Source organism: Sorex fumeus, unplaced genomic scaffold (genome assembly GCF_029834395.1).
Source record: "Sorex fumeus unplaced genomic scaffold, SorFum_2.1 ptg000009l, whole genome shotgun sequence".
In the NCBI taxonomy this organism is placed as follows: Eukaryota; Metazoa; Chordata; class Mammalia; order Eulipotyphla; family Soricidae; genus Sorex; species Sorex fumeus.
Window position 1 is genome coordinate 19,203,675 of NW_026606066.1, and position 15,608 is coordinate 19,219,282.

The 15,608-nt window shown below is 34.4% G+C and overlaps 1 protein-coding gene across 7 annotated transcripts in view; it reads right to left on the minus strand.

Annotated features, from left to right (window-relative positions):
* Nucleotides 1-15,608, minus strand: part of SCN9A (sodium voltage-gated channel alpha subunit 9) — a 181,522-nt gene that overhangs the window by 47,512 nt on the left and 118,402 nt on the right. The gene's annotated exons all lie outside the window — the stretch shown is intronic.

A 15,608-nucleotide genomic window follows, 5' to 3' on the forward strand; every position in this document is an offset into this window, starting at 1 on the left:
CTAGTAAATAATAGAGTTTCATGCATGCAACATTCCAACATCGTGTCCATCCCAGTGTTTTCAGTTCCCTCCATCATTTTCTCGGTGTCCCTCCTTCACCCATTGCTCCCTGACCTATTCCAAATGGTAAGTGGGAATTGAAAGGCAAGGTAATTAGTCTAAGAGTCTGTAGAGATGGGACCAAGTCTTTCACCTTAGGAAAAATGAATTATTACTCTAAATTTTGAAACAAAGCAGTGGGAGTAAATACTGATAGACACAAACAAAACATGTTCTTGCTGTTAATCAAAATATTGAAAATTAGGAAATTTTTAAAAGTTTCTAACATGCCAAATTCTAACTTGGGCTGAATTAAAGAAAATATCTTCAAACTCAATACTTGGTTTTCTCACCAATATTTGGTTCTTTGTTAAAAAGCATTAACAAAAAAGACTAATGACAAATTAATTTGTTAGCAACACAAATTAAGTTCATTTTATCAAGCATGTCTTGTCATTGAAACCTTTTCAAATAGGCTTTATGACACATTTTATCAAAGCTTAAATCCAAACTTTGGGTTATATGCAATATAACAATAGTTATTTAATATTATTTCTCTCTAGAACATATGTTAAAAAATTAACATAACTATAATTCTTATTGTGGGTCAAATCATTGAGACTTTTAAAAAATGTAATGTTTAAATTGATTCACAAATTCAGTATTTTCCTGGGAAAATTTTAGCTCAATATTGAATAAAATGGAAGTTTCATTAATAGTTTACAAAAAAAGCATGTTTTTAAATAAAAAAACTAATTCTAAAATAAAACCTTGTTTTTTAAGGAAAATGATTTAATTTTAAAGTAGATTTGCTAAAGTTTAGTATCTACTCTTATTCTTTTTAGTAGATGTGAATTACTTGTATCATATTATACAGCTTTATTATTATTTTGTTCCTGCAAACTCTTGTCATTTATTAAGTAGTTCCCTTTCTTACAATTTTGAAAGTTTTTACTGTTATTTGTTTTACTTTTGGTTTGGGAGGTCACACCCAGCAGTGCTCTGGAGCTATTCTTGGCTCTGCACACATGAATCACTCCCAGCACTGAACCCGGGCCTCCAGCATACTAAACATGTACTCAGCACACTGATTATCTCCCAGCCTCTTATGATTTTGGAAATAAAAAAGTGACTATATTACACTAAGAAATAATGATATAAATACACATTGGTATATGTGTTATTTTCATGTGGAATTTTTAAAGCAAATTGAAATATAGTTTCTCATTTCTTTTTTTTTTTTTGGTTTTATGACATGTCCAGTGTTGAGGACTTACTCCTGGCTCTGTTCAGAACCACTCTTGGTAGTCCTTTGAGGGACATCTGGTGTACCAGGGATTGAATCCAGGTCAGTCTCATGCAAGACATGCACTTTGTTATTGTACTCTGTCTCTGGCCATAAAATAAGACTTTTGTCTATAACTTCTTTACTTATCAGTAAAGATAATCTTTTTCTTTGTTAGTCTACAAGTAAATAAAAATTTTAAATACATTTAAACAGAACCCTAGTGGTAGACTCAGAAATGGTAAGTATGTCATAGCATCTATGTTTTTATTAAATATATTAATATAGGCACTTAAAATTTTGCTATTTTCTTTGAAATTAATTCTCCATAATTGATTTTTAAATGAAAAATAGCATATAATAAAAAATACAAGGCACTTATATTTTTTACAAGTTCCTGATTGTTTTTCCTGTCCTGACTGATAAATATAGAATGATGAGAAACAGATAGCTTTTTCTGTATTCTTCAATGTGTATTCAGAAATCACTGAAATAAGTTTGTTTTAACATTCCTAATTCTATTCATAAATGTATATACCTATGGCTGGAGAGTTAGTACTGCAGGTAGGTTGCTGGTGTTGGCTTTAGCCAATTCAGGTTTGATTCTTGGTACCACATATGGTCAACCCTCAGCCTTGTCAGGAGTGATTCCTGAGTACCTCTGAGTATGGCACAGAAACCAATATAAATATATAAATAAATAAAATTTATGTAGCTTATATAAAGACTTTCAGTAGTTGAAAATGTGATCACATGAAATGCTTTAGGGTGAGAGAGACAGAGAGACAGAGAGAGACAGAGAAACAGAGAGACACAGAGAGAGATACAGAGAGAGATACAGAGAGATACAGAGAGAGAGAGAGAAAGAGAGAGAGAGAGAGAATAGAATGCTTCAAGCAGTTGACCGTAGTTTGATCCTGGCATCACATGATATACCAAGTATCACCAGTATACAGAGCCTGTTCTGCAGGGGCTGAGGAGCACCATATCCTCTGGTATTGAACACTGGTTTGGTTGAAGGAGAATTGCTGAAGGGATCCTCCTTCCCTAAGTAAATGCTTTATGTTTTTCACCATTCTTTTGATCGATTTGAAGGTGCTTTCTAAACACTGCATAAGGGTACAGACTGTGAAATACCACTGTCATATCTGAAATTGTCCTAAACTGATTACATAAATTGAATCCTAAAATTTCCTGACATAGTCACATTTATAAAGCTATTTCACACTACTATGGGAGGTAGTCAATATTATTAACTTGTCATTCTTGTTTTTAAAGCCTATAAAGTAGAATTTTCTAGTAAAATGATAATTTGGCACTAAAAAATCATAATGATCATATCAATAGATGCAGAGAAAGCATTTGACAAGATCCAGCACCCATTTATGATGAAAATCCTCTCCAAAATGGGGATAGAGGGGACTTTCCTCAATATAGTTAAAGCCATCTACCACAAACCTACAGCAAACATCATCCTCAATGGGGAAAAACTGAGAGCATTCCCCCTAAGATCAGGGATGAGACAAGGATGCCCACTCTCTCCACTACTGTTCAATATAGTACTGGAAGTACTTGCAATAGCAATTAGGCAAGAAAAAGATATTAAGGGTATCCAGGTAGGGAAGGAAGAAATCAAGCTCTCACTATTCGCAGATGATATGATACTATACTTAGATAACCCTAAAACCTCTACCAAGAAACTCCTAGAAACTATAGACTTGTATAGTAAAGTGGCAGGCTATAAAATCAATACCCAAAAATCCATGGCTTTCCTATATGCAAATAGTGAAAGAGAAGAAAGTTACATAAAAAACAATCCCATTCACAACTGTGCCCCAGAAAATCAAGTATCTGGGAATCAGCTTAACTAAGGAAGTAAAGGACCTGTACAAAGAAAACTACAAAACGCTACTTCAGGAAATAAAAGGAAATGGAAAAATACCCCCTGCTCATGGATGAGGAGAATTAACATTGTCAAAATACCAATGCTTCCCAAAGCACTGTACAAATTCAATGTGATCCCTATAAGGATGCCCATGACATTCTTCAAAGAAATGGAGCAAACACTCCTGAAATTTATATGGAACAATAAGCCCCCGCGAATAGCTAAAGCAATTCTTGGGAAAAAGAAAATGGGAGGAATCAACCTCCCTAACTTCAAACTCTACTACAAAGCAGTAATAATTAAAACAGCATGGTACTGGAACAAAGGCAGAGCTGCAGACCAATGGAACAGAGTTGAATATACTGACATCTCCTCCCAAGCATATGATCATCTAATCTTTGATAAGGGGGCAAGAAAAGGGAAATGGAGCAGGGAAAGCCTCTTTAATAATTGTGCTGGCAAAACTGGATGGCTACATGCAAAAAAGTGGGCTCAGATCTCTGCCTAACGCCATGCACAAAAGTAAGATCAAAATGGACTTATGACCTCAACATCAGACCGGAATCCATAAAGTTCATTGAAGACAAAGTTGGCAAAACCCTCCATGACATTGAAGCTAATGGTATTTTCAAAGATGTCACGCCACTGGCCAAGCAAGTGAAAATAGAGATAGACAAATGGGACTATCTTAAAGTAAGAAGCTTCTGCACCTCAAAAGAAACAGCGGCCAAAATACAAAGACAGACTACAGAATGGGAAAGGATATTCGCCAAATACACATCTGACAAGGGGTTGATATCAAGGATATACAAGGTACTGGTTGAACTCCACAAGAAAAGCACCCAACCCCATTAAAAAATGGGGCGATGAAATGAACAGAAACTTTTGCAAAGAAGAAATTCGAATGGCTAAAAGGCACATGAGAAAATGCTCTACATCACTAATCATCAGGGAGATGCAGATCAAAACAACAATGAGATATCATTTCACACCACAGAAACTGGCCCACATCCAAGAGAACAAAAGCAGCCAGGGTTGGCGCGGATGTGGCGAAGAAAGGGGACCCTCCTTCACTGCTGGTGGGAATGCCGACTGGTCCAACCCTTTTGGAAAACAGTATGGACGATTCTCAAAAAATTAGAATTTGATCTCCGATTAGACCCAACAATACGACTCCTGGGAATATATCCCAGAGAAGCAAAAAAGTATAGTCGAAGTGACATCTGCACTTGTTTGTTCATTGCAGCACTCTTTACAATAGCCAGAATCTGGAAAAAACCTGCCTGAGAACAGATGACTGGTGAAAGAAACTTTGGTACATTTATACAATGGAGTACTGTGTAGCTGTTAGAAAAGATGAAGTCATGAAATTTACATACAAGTGGTGCTACATGGAAAGTATCATGTTAAGCGAAATGGGTCAGAAAGAGTGGGATAGACACAGAAATATTGCATTCATCTGGGGAACATAAAGCAACAAAATGGGAGACTAACAGCCAAGAGTGGCCGAGATTAGGAATAGGAATTTTGCTCCATGACTTGGAGGCCAGCCACACGTGCTAGGGGAAAAGGAAGCTCAGATGGAGAAGAGAGCACCAAATAAAGGGTGTTGGGAGGATCCTCCCAGGGTGGGAGAAACATGCTGAAAGTAGACTATAGATCAAACATGACTGCCATTCAATGCCTCTCTTGCAAACCACAGGACCAAAAAGAAGAGAGAGAGAGAACAAAAGGGAATGCCCTGCCACAGAGGCAGAGTGGGCTGGGGGGGGGGAGATTGGGGGGTGGGAGGGATGCTGGTACCCATGGTGGTGTAGGATGGGCACTGGTGGAGTGATGGGTACTTGATCATTGTATAACTAAAACCCAAGCACAAAAATTTGTAAGTCTATAACTGTACCTCATGGTATTTCACTAATAAAATAAATAAATAAATAAGAGAAAGCCTTTCAACATATAGGGACATTCAGCAATGCTGCCAAAGACTTTGAATTCAGCAAAAACATGCATTTACCTAATATGCAAGGATGGTGGCAACAAAATACAAGAAATGCTGCATTGATTATTCTTGGTTTATTTGGGGTTTTGGGGGGTGCGGCACAACTAGAGGTGCTCAGGGATTACTCCTGGCAGGGCTGGGGGGATGATATGAGGTGTTGAGGATCAAACCTAGGTCAGTCCATGCAGGGCAAGTCCTCTGCCTGTTGAACTAACCTCTGACCCCAAGAAATGCTAAGAGACTGCTGTACACAAGAAAGAATATTTGAGGAATGAAGCCAATAATAGTTATTTCATTCAACCATCAAAGGACACACAAAACAGCAAGAAGGCTAAAAAAAAGAAAAAGAAATTCAGAAGAAAGGGATGGGCATACGAATATAACAGTTATGGGAGACATAGTGAAAAACTTGGTTTCGCGGATAACCATTATGTAAGTAAGATTTTTTAAAATTAGTATCATCCATCAATAAATTCACCAAGTCAATATCATCCTTCTTTAAATCTTTTTTGTGCTTTGTTTTGTTTTTGTTTCATTTGAGGCCATACCTGGCTGTGTTCAGGGCTTACTTCCGGCTCTGTGCTCAAAGATCACTACTGGTGAGGGTAAGGTAAACATATAGGGCTCCGGATCTTGTACTCAGGTCAGACTGTGCAAGGCAAGTGCCCTTCCTGCCATACTATTGCTCTGGCCCTGCACTTTTTACTTTTATTGCTTATTTATGATTGTAAGAATGATGGCCCTAAATCACTGAAGGATAAAATAGTAAAGTTCAGAAAAAAGAATTGAAAGAGCTTTAAATGAGAGGATTTCCAAAGATTGCTACTATGCTTTGTGCAGACACACCATATTTCCCAAGTTTATATTATTATAAAATAATTTAAATTATAAATATTCTTTGATGCTTTGGGAATGCAAAATATGCATTCCTCTTCCTGATCATTGTTCAGGATTTGACCTTTATCTTTTTTACTCTAATTTTTTTTTACTTTCTGTAGAAAATCAAACAAGCTTCTTACACGCTGCCTTATAAAAACTGATTATCTTTTATGATATTTCCATTTGTGATTTTCCATTTTAACTGTAATGATATTTAGTTTCTTTATTTGATTTAGTCTTCTCTTCCTTCTAAAGGTCCATCTTGTTCTTTCATAGTATACTTGAAATCCTGGTCTCTCATTACATTTGATTTTAAAGGTATGCTCCGTGTTTAAAAATACTGCTGAGAAAGTGTCCACTTGGTGAATGGATTAGTGTTGGAATACTGTATGCTTGAAACTCAGTCATGAATAATTTTGGAAATTCACAGTGCCTCAATATATTAAAATATTTTAATTAAAATAAAAGTACTCCTGATATGTTTCATCAACGGAAATTATAATAGCATTTTCATTTTACTTCCATTTACTCTGGTGTAAAATTGTGTTTTTTTATTACTTACAATAAACTTTTTCTCAAGCTATATCTATGGGCAGCTAAAATTTTAGATTTTTTTACATAATAGCTTAAAAAAGTTTGCTTCCCATTCCTTTTGCTCTTCATTTATTGTTATCAGTGGTTTATTTGGAAAAACTCATTCAGAAGGTTACAAGAGTCATTTAATAGTTCAATCACAATGTGAGCATCATATACCATATTAGATATTAGAGATATAATTTCTCAACCAACACTGGCAAATTCAGAATAAAACAATGAGTGAGTTCTCAATTTTCCCAGAAGCAACTACTTAGGGCATTTCCTATCCATGTAATATCACAAAGTATGTGAATAAGTAAATCTTAAATATAAAAACAAATCAACAAACAAATGAAGACAAACTTTGACTATATGAGAAAGTTGGACTATGTAGAGAGTTCTCGTTATCTCTTTCACTGTCATCTTGAAGTGCATTTTTAACCAAAAAAACAAGCAGTATTCACCAATGAAGTCTTTGAATGTAAAGCAGCTGAGGGGTTTAAAGCATTCTAACACAGAACTGCTATTTGCAGAGGATATTTAAATACTTGGAATGCATTGGGTTAAATCAGAAAGTCTTAAACTGTTAAAAGAAACATTTAAAGTTTTATTACTAAGATCTGCTAGAATATTGTGACTTTGAGTAAATAGGATGGAACATAAGCAAGCATAATGTAAAAAAGGAGGGATACTGTAAACTGTAAGATTCAAGCTCATGAAATACTAGTTATAATAAAATAATCTAAATTACAAATAAAAATGAACTACCTATACATTTGAGTAATTTCTTTAAGTCCCTAAAATAAAAAATATGGCTATGAGTGAGCCAAGAATTGAAAAAAATTAAAACACAGAAATTTAAAATTTCAAATTAACTCTTAAATTAAGATTGGTACAGATAAAGAACCTAGCTATATGTAGACACTTTCTGCCAAAAAAGTGTCATATTCCTAATCAAATAAAAATATTCAGTTTTTTAAATCAGGAGAATGACTTCATAAGTATGGACCTCATGTTTTATAATAGTCACTCGGTAAAAGCTAGTAAAAATAATTAAAAAATGAGTAAATTTCAAAATGTGTGTTAGCATTATTATTTCTAGGGTATAACAATTTCAGGTGCAGTTTTGATTTCATCATTGCACATGATAAGACAATAACACAAATGTTCCAACAATGACTGAAATACTTAAAAATATGGTAGGGCTCTAAAAAGGTCAAGATTCTCATAAACATGTATTCCACTCTCACCCAAGAAATTAAAGTTCAGTGATTTAACAAGATAATTTAAATAAAGTAAAATTAGTGATAATCACCAGATCACTGTGCTTAAGATCTTTACACAATGAGCTCAGTTCAAGCTTGCCCTAGAGACTAAGCACCCCAACTTCTTTTTTGTTGGGGCTTAATTATAAGAAAGCCGCTTAGTTATGTGAGTTTCAATTTTCTTATCTGTTAATAGGATTGGTCCTTTCCTATTTGAGACTTTATGTCTGAAATATTTCTCTTACAAAATTACAAATAGAGTTTATTTTCCTGAATTTAAATGTGATTGTATTTTTTAAGTTTTATTGGGATATGACACAAACATACATGACATAAACATAAGATATTAAGGAGTTGAGTTTTGATACATGCATGCATTGCAAAATGTTTACTACTATAAGCCTAGTTAAAACACCCTTTAGCCCACATAATTACCATTTCTGTTGCTATCATTGCTGAAGTGAACACATTATAGTAATGCTATAATAGCAGTACATGTGACAATCCAATGTACTACTGAAATATAAATATACTGATTAAATTAGAAGAAATTCAGAGAGGCTTTTAAATGTTGCTTCAATGGCTTCTCCATCATAATATATTTTATTTTTATGATCCACCCAATAAGAAACTAGATCATGCAAATAAAATCACATAAGAAAATGAGATATAGACCAAGAGAGTCATCAAGAGAATCACAGAAGATGATGAAATTGTTCCAGTGACATGTAGTGATATCAATTCATCTATCAAACAACTGTATGTTTTTACTTTATTGCAATGAGTCAGGCAGAAGGATTTTGCATCTGAACAGCATGCATAACACTGAAAAAAATATCATATATGTATGATTTTTTTTTTAGGTAACCTGTTTAAAAGTTGTCACATATGTCTCTGCCTGGTTAAAAGCATAGAGATGCATCCTTGATAGGTCCAGTTTGTTTTTACCCCTGTGAGAAGTAAGAAGGTTAGGTACTGAAGTTTAGAAATGCTGCACAATAGAATAGTTTAGTTAACAGATTAAATTCACATACCTGTAAGGTAAATTTGTTATGTGCTTTAAAATGCAAGTATTAAGATCACTGAAAAGCAATATATTTGCACCATTATAATAAGTTTAAATACCATCCAACATTAATTTAAAAATCTATTGGCTAAATATGATGTTGGTTATTAGGTGATACATTTTAAATATTATTTGCTAATGCAGCTTTTTGCATACCATCTGCTTTCCACAACTAACTTTTTAAAATAAATGGCTGAATATTGGAGTGGGACAAAAATAAAACTTTAAAAAGCTATACTAAATTTAGCACTTCTTGATTTACTCATATCTAACTTGACATTTCAAACAGGATTGAAGGAAAGGAATGTTTTCAACTTTTCAAAGTATAAATAATAAGAAACATTGATTTGAATATGTCAGACTAAATTTTTATTTTTAGACACATGAAAATAAAGATGGAGATTTTTAAATAGTTTAAAGCCAGTCTGCAAAATGGAAATGTCTAATTAAAACTCTATAGAAAGTTTAAAAAAATCTATGTAGCTTTTCAAATCAAATACATTTTTTAAAAAGACCATTTTATCTAATGCAGTATTTAAAAGAATTCTCAACAGCCTTCAACTGCCTTATTTGAGGAAAATACCTTTCTTAAGAAAATCTAACTCAAAACTGACCTGAAAACTATGTAATTAAAGACATCAGATAGTAAAAGAATATAAAATATTTAACCTTGACTTTAAATAACTTTTAAAAGATTTTCATCAAATAAGAAAAGAAATGCATTTCATAACAAGTACATTCAAGTTTCTCCAAAGATGACTGCTTTGAAAACTGAATATTGTATAGATGAGCAGATGAATGGGTAAATGACTGAGTGACCAGGAAGACAATAAAGTTTAGTTTCTTTGCTGGGAAAGGTACTCTTCCCCACTTACTGCCTTGTGTTACCCTGTTTTATCATATGACAACTAAAGTTTGAATTTAAAATTTAGCTCCAAGAACCAATAACCCATTTCATGTCATCATTTAATGTCTTAGTTATCTGTGCTGATTAGTAATATCTACTTTACCAGGTAATCATGAAGAGAAAAACTGTAAAACTGTGTGTTATATATGAAAGGGGTTAACATACAGATTTTTCTTTTTTTTTTTGGTACTTTTTTTTCTGTGTGCCCATCTCTAAAGTGTTGAGATGCCACCTTCCTCTTCCATTTCTATAATGTCCATAGTGTCATCGGTGCTGTGGGGTAATGTTCAGATGCCTTGCCTCAGTCTTCAGCTTTTGGGAATGTTGGCAGCTGAATGATCAAAGCCAGGTAGGCCCATTTTTTGAGATCTATCAAGTAACCCAAGGTTACACATCCCTTACCTGAATGACTGGAGTGAGAACCTGAAGCTGATAAATGGCAGGGTCTAGGCTGAAATACCTGACACCCTTGCTGGTTTTTACTCAATCTGGTTTTTACTCTAAAAGATCATCTTAGCACCAGAGAGAAATGTCTGTGGTGTAATCAAGCATAGTATTTCAATTCCTTACTACCCTAATACCTTTTACAGGCATATGGTGTTGTCAGAAATGCTCTCCAGTAAATCTATCATACATACACTTTTCTTTCTGAGTCTAATATGACAAAGGGTAATAAGCAGATTAGTAACTGTGAGGCAAATACACAAACGGTAGTAATTTATAGAACATGATCTTATAATGTTCAAAGCAACGAGGCTTTCATATGGACTTTGCTTTGTAATATATATGGACTTTGTTTCCTCACAGAACATGAATTTAACGTGTGTTTGCAGTGATACTCAAAGATAGAAAGTTTGATTAGGTAAAATTTGGAGGTCTTCTTGATATCTTCTCCAAAACCTTAGCTAGTTTTACAGAATCTGATATTAAAATACATTTTAGTAAAGTTAAGTGTTTACATTTAGCCTGAGGAGGAATAAATAAGGACTTTTTTCTTGAGAAACATTTAACACAAAAAGTTTTGCTCTGTTGAGAACAAAGACAATTTGAATAAATTCACTTCAGTCTATCTTGATTAGTCAATTTATTTACAAAGAGACAGTAAGGTGGACTTTGGAAACCAGATCCTGATCGAACGATGAAGCCTCTCTAAGAGCTGTTTAATTTATGCAGCAAAATTAAAAACCTGTTACTTTAAAATGTTTTTTTTGGAAAATTACTCATAAGTATAACACTTCATTGCAATTTGCATATATTTCCAAGATCAACATCATAATTAAATGTCTTTATTTTTCAATTTTTTCTTATTTGGGGGGAGGTCTTTTGTTAACTAAAAATCAGACTAAATAATTGCATCTGAGTGAAAAATACTTTTCCTAAATAACTCTGTACAGTGTCTGGAGCGTATTAGATCTCAATAACTATTAACTGAAAGGATAGAAACCTCATGCTTTGTTTGAGACTCACACACAAAAAAGCTTCATACTGAATGGTAAAAATCTGTGCAGCATACTATGAATATTGTTGTGACTACAGGGTTTTGTGCCCTTCTAAAGGAAGTTAACTGGTTTTTTTTTTTGTTTGTTTGTTTTGTTTGTTACACACTTAGCAGTGCTCTGAGGTTACTTCTGGCTCCCAGCTTGGAGGTGACTCTAGGTAGTGCTTAGGGATTACTTGGTGCCAGGAATCAATCCCAGGTGTCCAGTAGGCAAATATGAATGACAGCCCTTTGCAGACCTTTGAGCAAGTTACCTAAACCAGGAGACTGATTTTGAGAGGAGTCATGAGTTTTATAAAAATTCTGAGAAGCAACAGCAGGAGTCCTCTGATGAATCATTTGCTATGTTGTCTCAAGTGAACCCTTTCTGGATAGTGTCTTAGAATCCAGGAAACATCCTAAAACAATAAAGGAAGATACTTCCCAGATACTACGAACCTATGTGAAGAGAAATACTGATATTCTATCGCTAATTATTTTTTAAGTACTAAAACCATGACCCTAGAGGATTACCTGACATTCATAAATTAGTGTAGACAAAAACATTAACCCTTTCACACACTGTTTTGCAAGAACTGCTTTTCAGAAATGGTAAATATGACGCAGCTCTTTTTCAGAACAAGCACAAACTCACTCAGATAACCCTATGCACTCTACACAGACACTGTGCTTTCCTTCCCTGAAAAAGAGCTAGGACTGTAAATTCTGTCACAGATTCTGTTAAGAAGGAAGTGCACAAAAAACATGTCTTTATCCAGGAGATCAGGTTGTCCCCACATATGTTCCTGTTTTGTAGGAAATACCCGAAAATTCAATCCCCCATCTACAAACCTGTCCATTTTAACAAAGGGACAAAAAGAACTGAGCATTGTTCATAGTTCACTGTAGTTCAAACTGCAAGGAAGTCTTTCCTTTCTTGCAAAGCCAGTGAGACAGTGTTCAGTATTCCTTAGTTTTGTTTTGTTGGCTACATCCACTGTGTTCAGGGCTTACGACTGATGGTGCTCGGGACCATACTTGTGACAAGGATTGAACAAGGGTCAAGAATAAGCAAGTGCATTAACACTCTACTGTCTATCCAGCCCCAATGTTTGACATTCTTATCACTAGACATCAGACCCTGTCTGGATAAGTTTCACTAACATTAAGGTATTTTACCCAATACCTTATTTAAATTAATCTCTCTTTAGGCATTGTATTTTACTATAAAATATCTTCAACTTACTCTGGGCGATATACTTAAATGTTTATCAGGACAGAGAAATTAGACTAAGAGTCAATATTAAAAGGACACAGAAAAAGCTTCTTATCTTCGCAAAACAGGATTGTAGGTAATAAAAGAGGGTTCTTTTAGAGAAGGGGAATGAGAAAGAGGAGAGAAGTCAAAGGTCAAAAGGGCTCTTTTTCCTTGTTCATCATAAAGATTCTAATACAGACTAAAATATTATTAGAAATCCAGTCCTGAACAAAAAATATTTTAGAAAGCTGTATCAATGCATATTTAGATTAATTTCCCATAGCAATCCTAGCATCACAGTGACTGCTGGGAGTACTGCAGTGAAAGATTCTGAAGTTGTATTCCTAAGGAACAGAATTTAGGTATTAGCTCACAAGAAACATTTTTAACAAGTTCCCTAAGTGTATCTTTACATACTAAAGTGTGTGCCAAAAAACTATGTCACACAATCAATCTTAAATTTAGCGAGTAACAGTTAACCATCTACATGATATGCCCATAATGATACATAAGTTCTCAATTCCTAACAACAACAGACTTATTTTTCAATAGACATTTATCTGGTTATTTGATTAAAAATTGATTTTCATAACAATTTTTCTTTTGTTTATAGCAGAGGGAGAGTGAAATGTGTTTGTAAATAGCTGAATATCACAGAGTTCATCTTTTCTATATCAGAACTAGAATGTAAGGCAATCATTCTGTCTCCAGAGGTCCCATTAATTTCTGGAAGACAGGCAGTTGGGTTGTACCAGGTGGTGCTCAATATTTACTCCTATTTCTGTGATCAGTGATCACTCCTGGCAGTGCTGATTACCATATGTGGTGTTGCAGATTGAATCAGGGCTTGTAGCATTCAAAGAAAATACCTTAATCCTAGTACGATCTCTCTGGTCTCAAGATTATGTTCTTAATTATACTGCAACGTAGCGCTTAAGAGTAAGCTAAATGTATTTAACTGGACCTTACTTTCTGTTGGGTAATTATCATTTGCCTCATTGGTAAAGAAATTCAAGAATATGAATTGTCTCAAAAACAGCTCAAGCATAAAAACATCAAAAAAGTTACAATGAAAGAAATAAACAGTTAAACTTGGAAAGTATCATGCTGAGTGAAGTTCATTAGAGGGAGATAGACCAACACAGAATGATCTTTCTCATATGTGCAGTATAAGGAAACGGAATTGGGCAATAAAAAATGCCCTAAGACAATGGAAACCAAGAATATGAAAACTGCAATTCAGTAGGTAACATAGCATCTGAGGGTGCTGAGAGATATAGAACAGGGGCGGGAGTGGGGGGAGGCAAGATCTATGGTGGAGGGAAGATCAAACAGGAGGAGGAGGAGGGAGTGCTGAAACATGTAAAGTATTTTGCATGAATTAATTCTTTCCATATGAGACTAATACTGACTGACCAACATTCCTAAAAAGGGATTTGTAGAGTCGAATTTCTATTGGGTGATTATCTGAAATTCATCAATCTGAAATGATCTTACCTTTTGAATTCTGGGAATACTACTTCTTCCATGTAAAAATTTTAAGATGAAAAATTAAATTACTGTATTCTTTTCATTGTCATCTTATAAAGAATGACCAAATTTTTAGAAATATATCTACATATCCGTACACATTCATAACATATTTACACTCATGTTCACTTAGTAACTATATATTGAATTCTGTACCTTATAATGTACCTCACACTGCCATTTGGCCAATACACACTTACAGAGTTGGGGTTTTTTTACCTGTTTCTTGGGGTCACACCCAGCAGTGTTCATGAATTGATCCTGGATCAGTGCTCAGGGATTAGTCCTGGCAGTACTCAGGGAACCATATGTAGTACTGGGGATTGAACCCAGGCCAGCCATGTGCAGGCAAGTGCCTTACCTGATATACTACCTATCTGGCCCCAAGAATTATACATTTTTATTCTAAAAATCCACTATAAATTTAAAAATTGTCTTAGTATAGGAGTCAACAAAAGGCATTTGGTAAAATACTGATCAAATACTTTCAAATGTGATCTAAAAAGAAAAAAACACTTTAAAGTGAAAACTTCCAATGTTTAAAGAGAAATAAAATCATATGTCATAAAACTCACTTATGGTTATTATATCTCTCATTAGCAAAAATGGTATCCCACATTAATGGAATATATCTAGCAATGTCCTGGGAAGAAGAAATTATAAATTTTTTTATTAAAGTTCTCTTGCTCTCAATGAATTCATACTATCATTTAAAAAATTAAAATACAAGGCTAAATAATAACTCCAGGAAAAGGCATGTAATCACATGGGGTTCAAAATAAAAACAAATCATTAATGTTTGGAGAAAAAAAATGGAAGAATATAAGAACTACCACTTTTGATTAGTCGGAATGCTGTTCTAAGCATTTCACATGGGTTAATTCACATAGCCCTCATCCATGCCTTAGTTAAAAGACAAATCACTGTACACAAAATAAACTAAGTACTCTCTCTTAAAGGTTATATATGGATATGTGCAAATATATACATATTTAACATATACATGTAAATTTTATCAAAGAAGTAATCCCCAAGCAAAGTCATACAGATAGTGAGCAATTATGGCTAAGAAAAAAATTGGCGTATATAGGTGTAGGGGTAAGAGGTGAGCACTAGAGTCAGCTGGTCAAAACTGGCCATGTCTCAGTGTGAAGACTTAGCTAAATTTAGCAACTGTGAGACCAGAAATGCTTCCAAAGAGTGACTTGATAAGGTGAAACCTGGCTAAAATTAAGTGTGTGAACTAAAGAAAATGGAAAATTGAGACAGGTACTAGTTGGGAATCCACTTAAAATGGTGCAGTCATGAAGAGGTAGGGCAAAGATACAGGAAAAAAAGAGGACTGGTAACTCTAGCAGATGCATGGAAGTAGACTGGCTTCATGATTGGCCACAAATGATGGATAAAGGAAGGGAAGAAGGAAAGACATAGGGTGCTTTCAA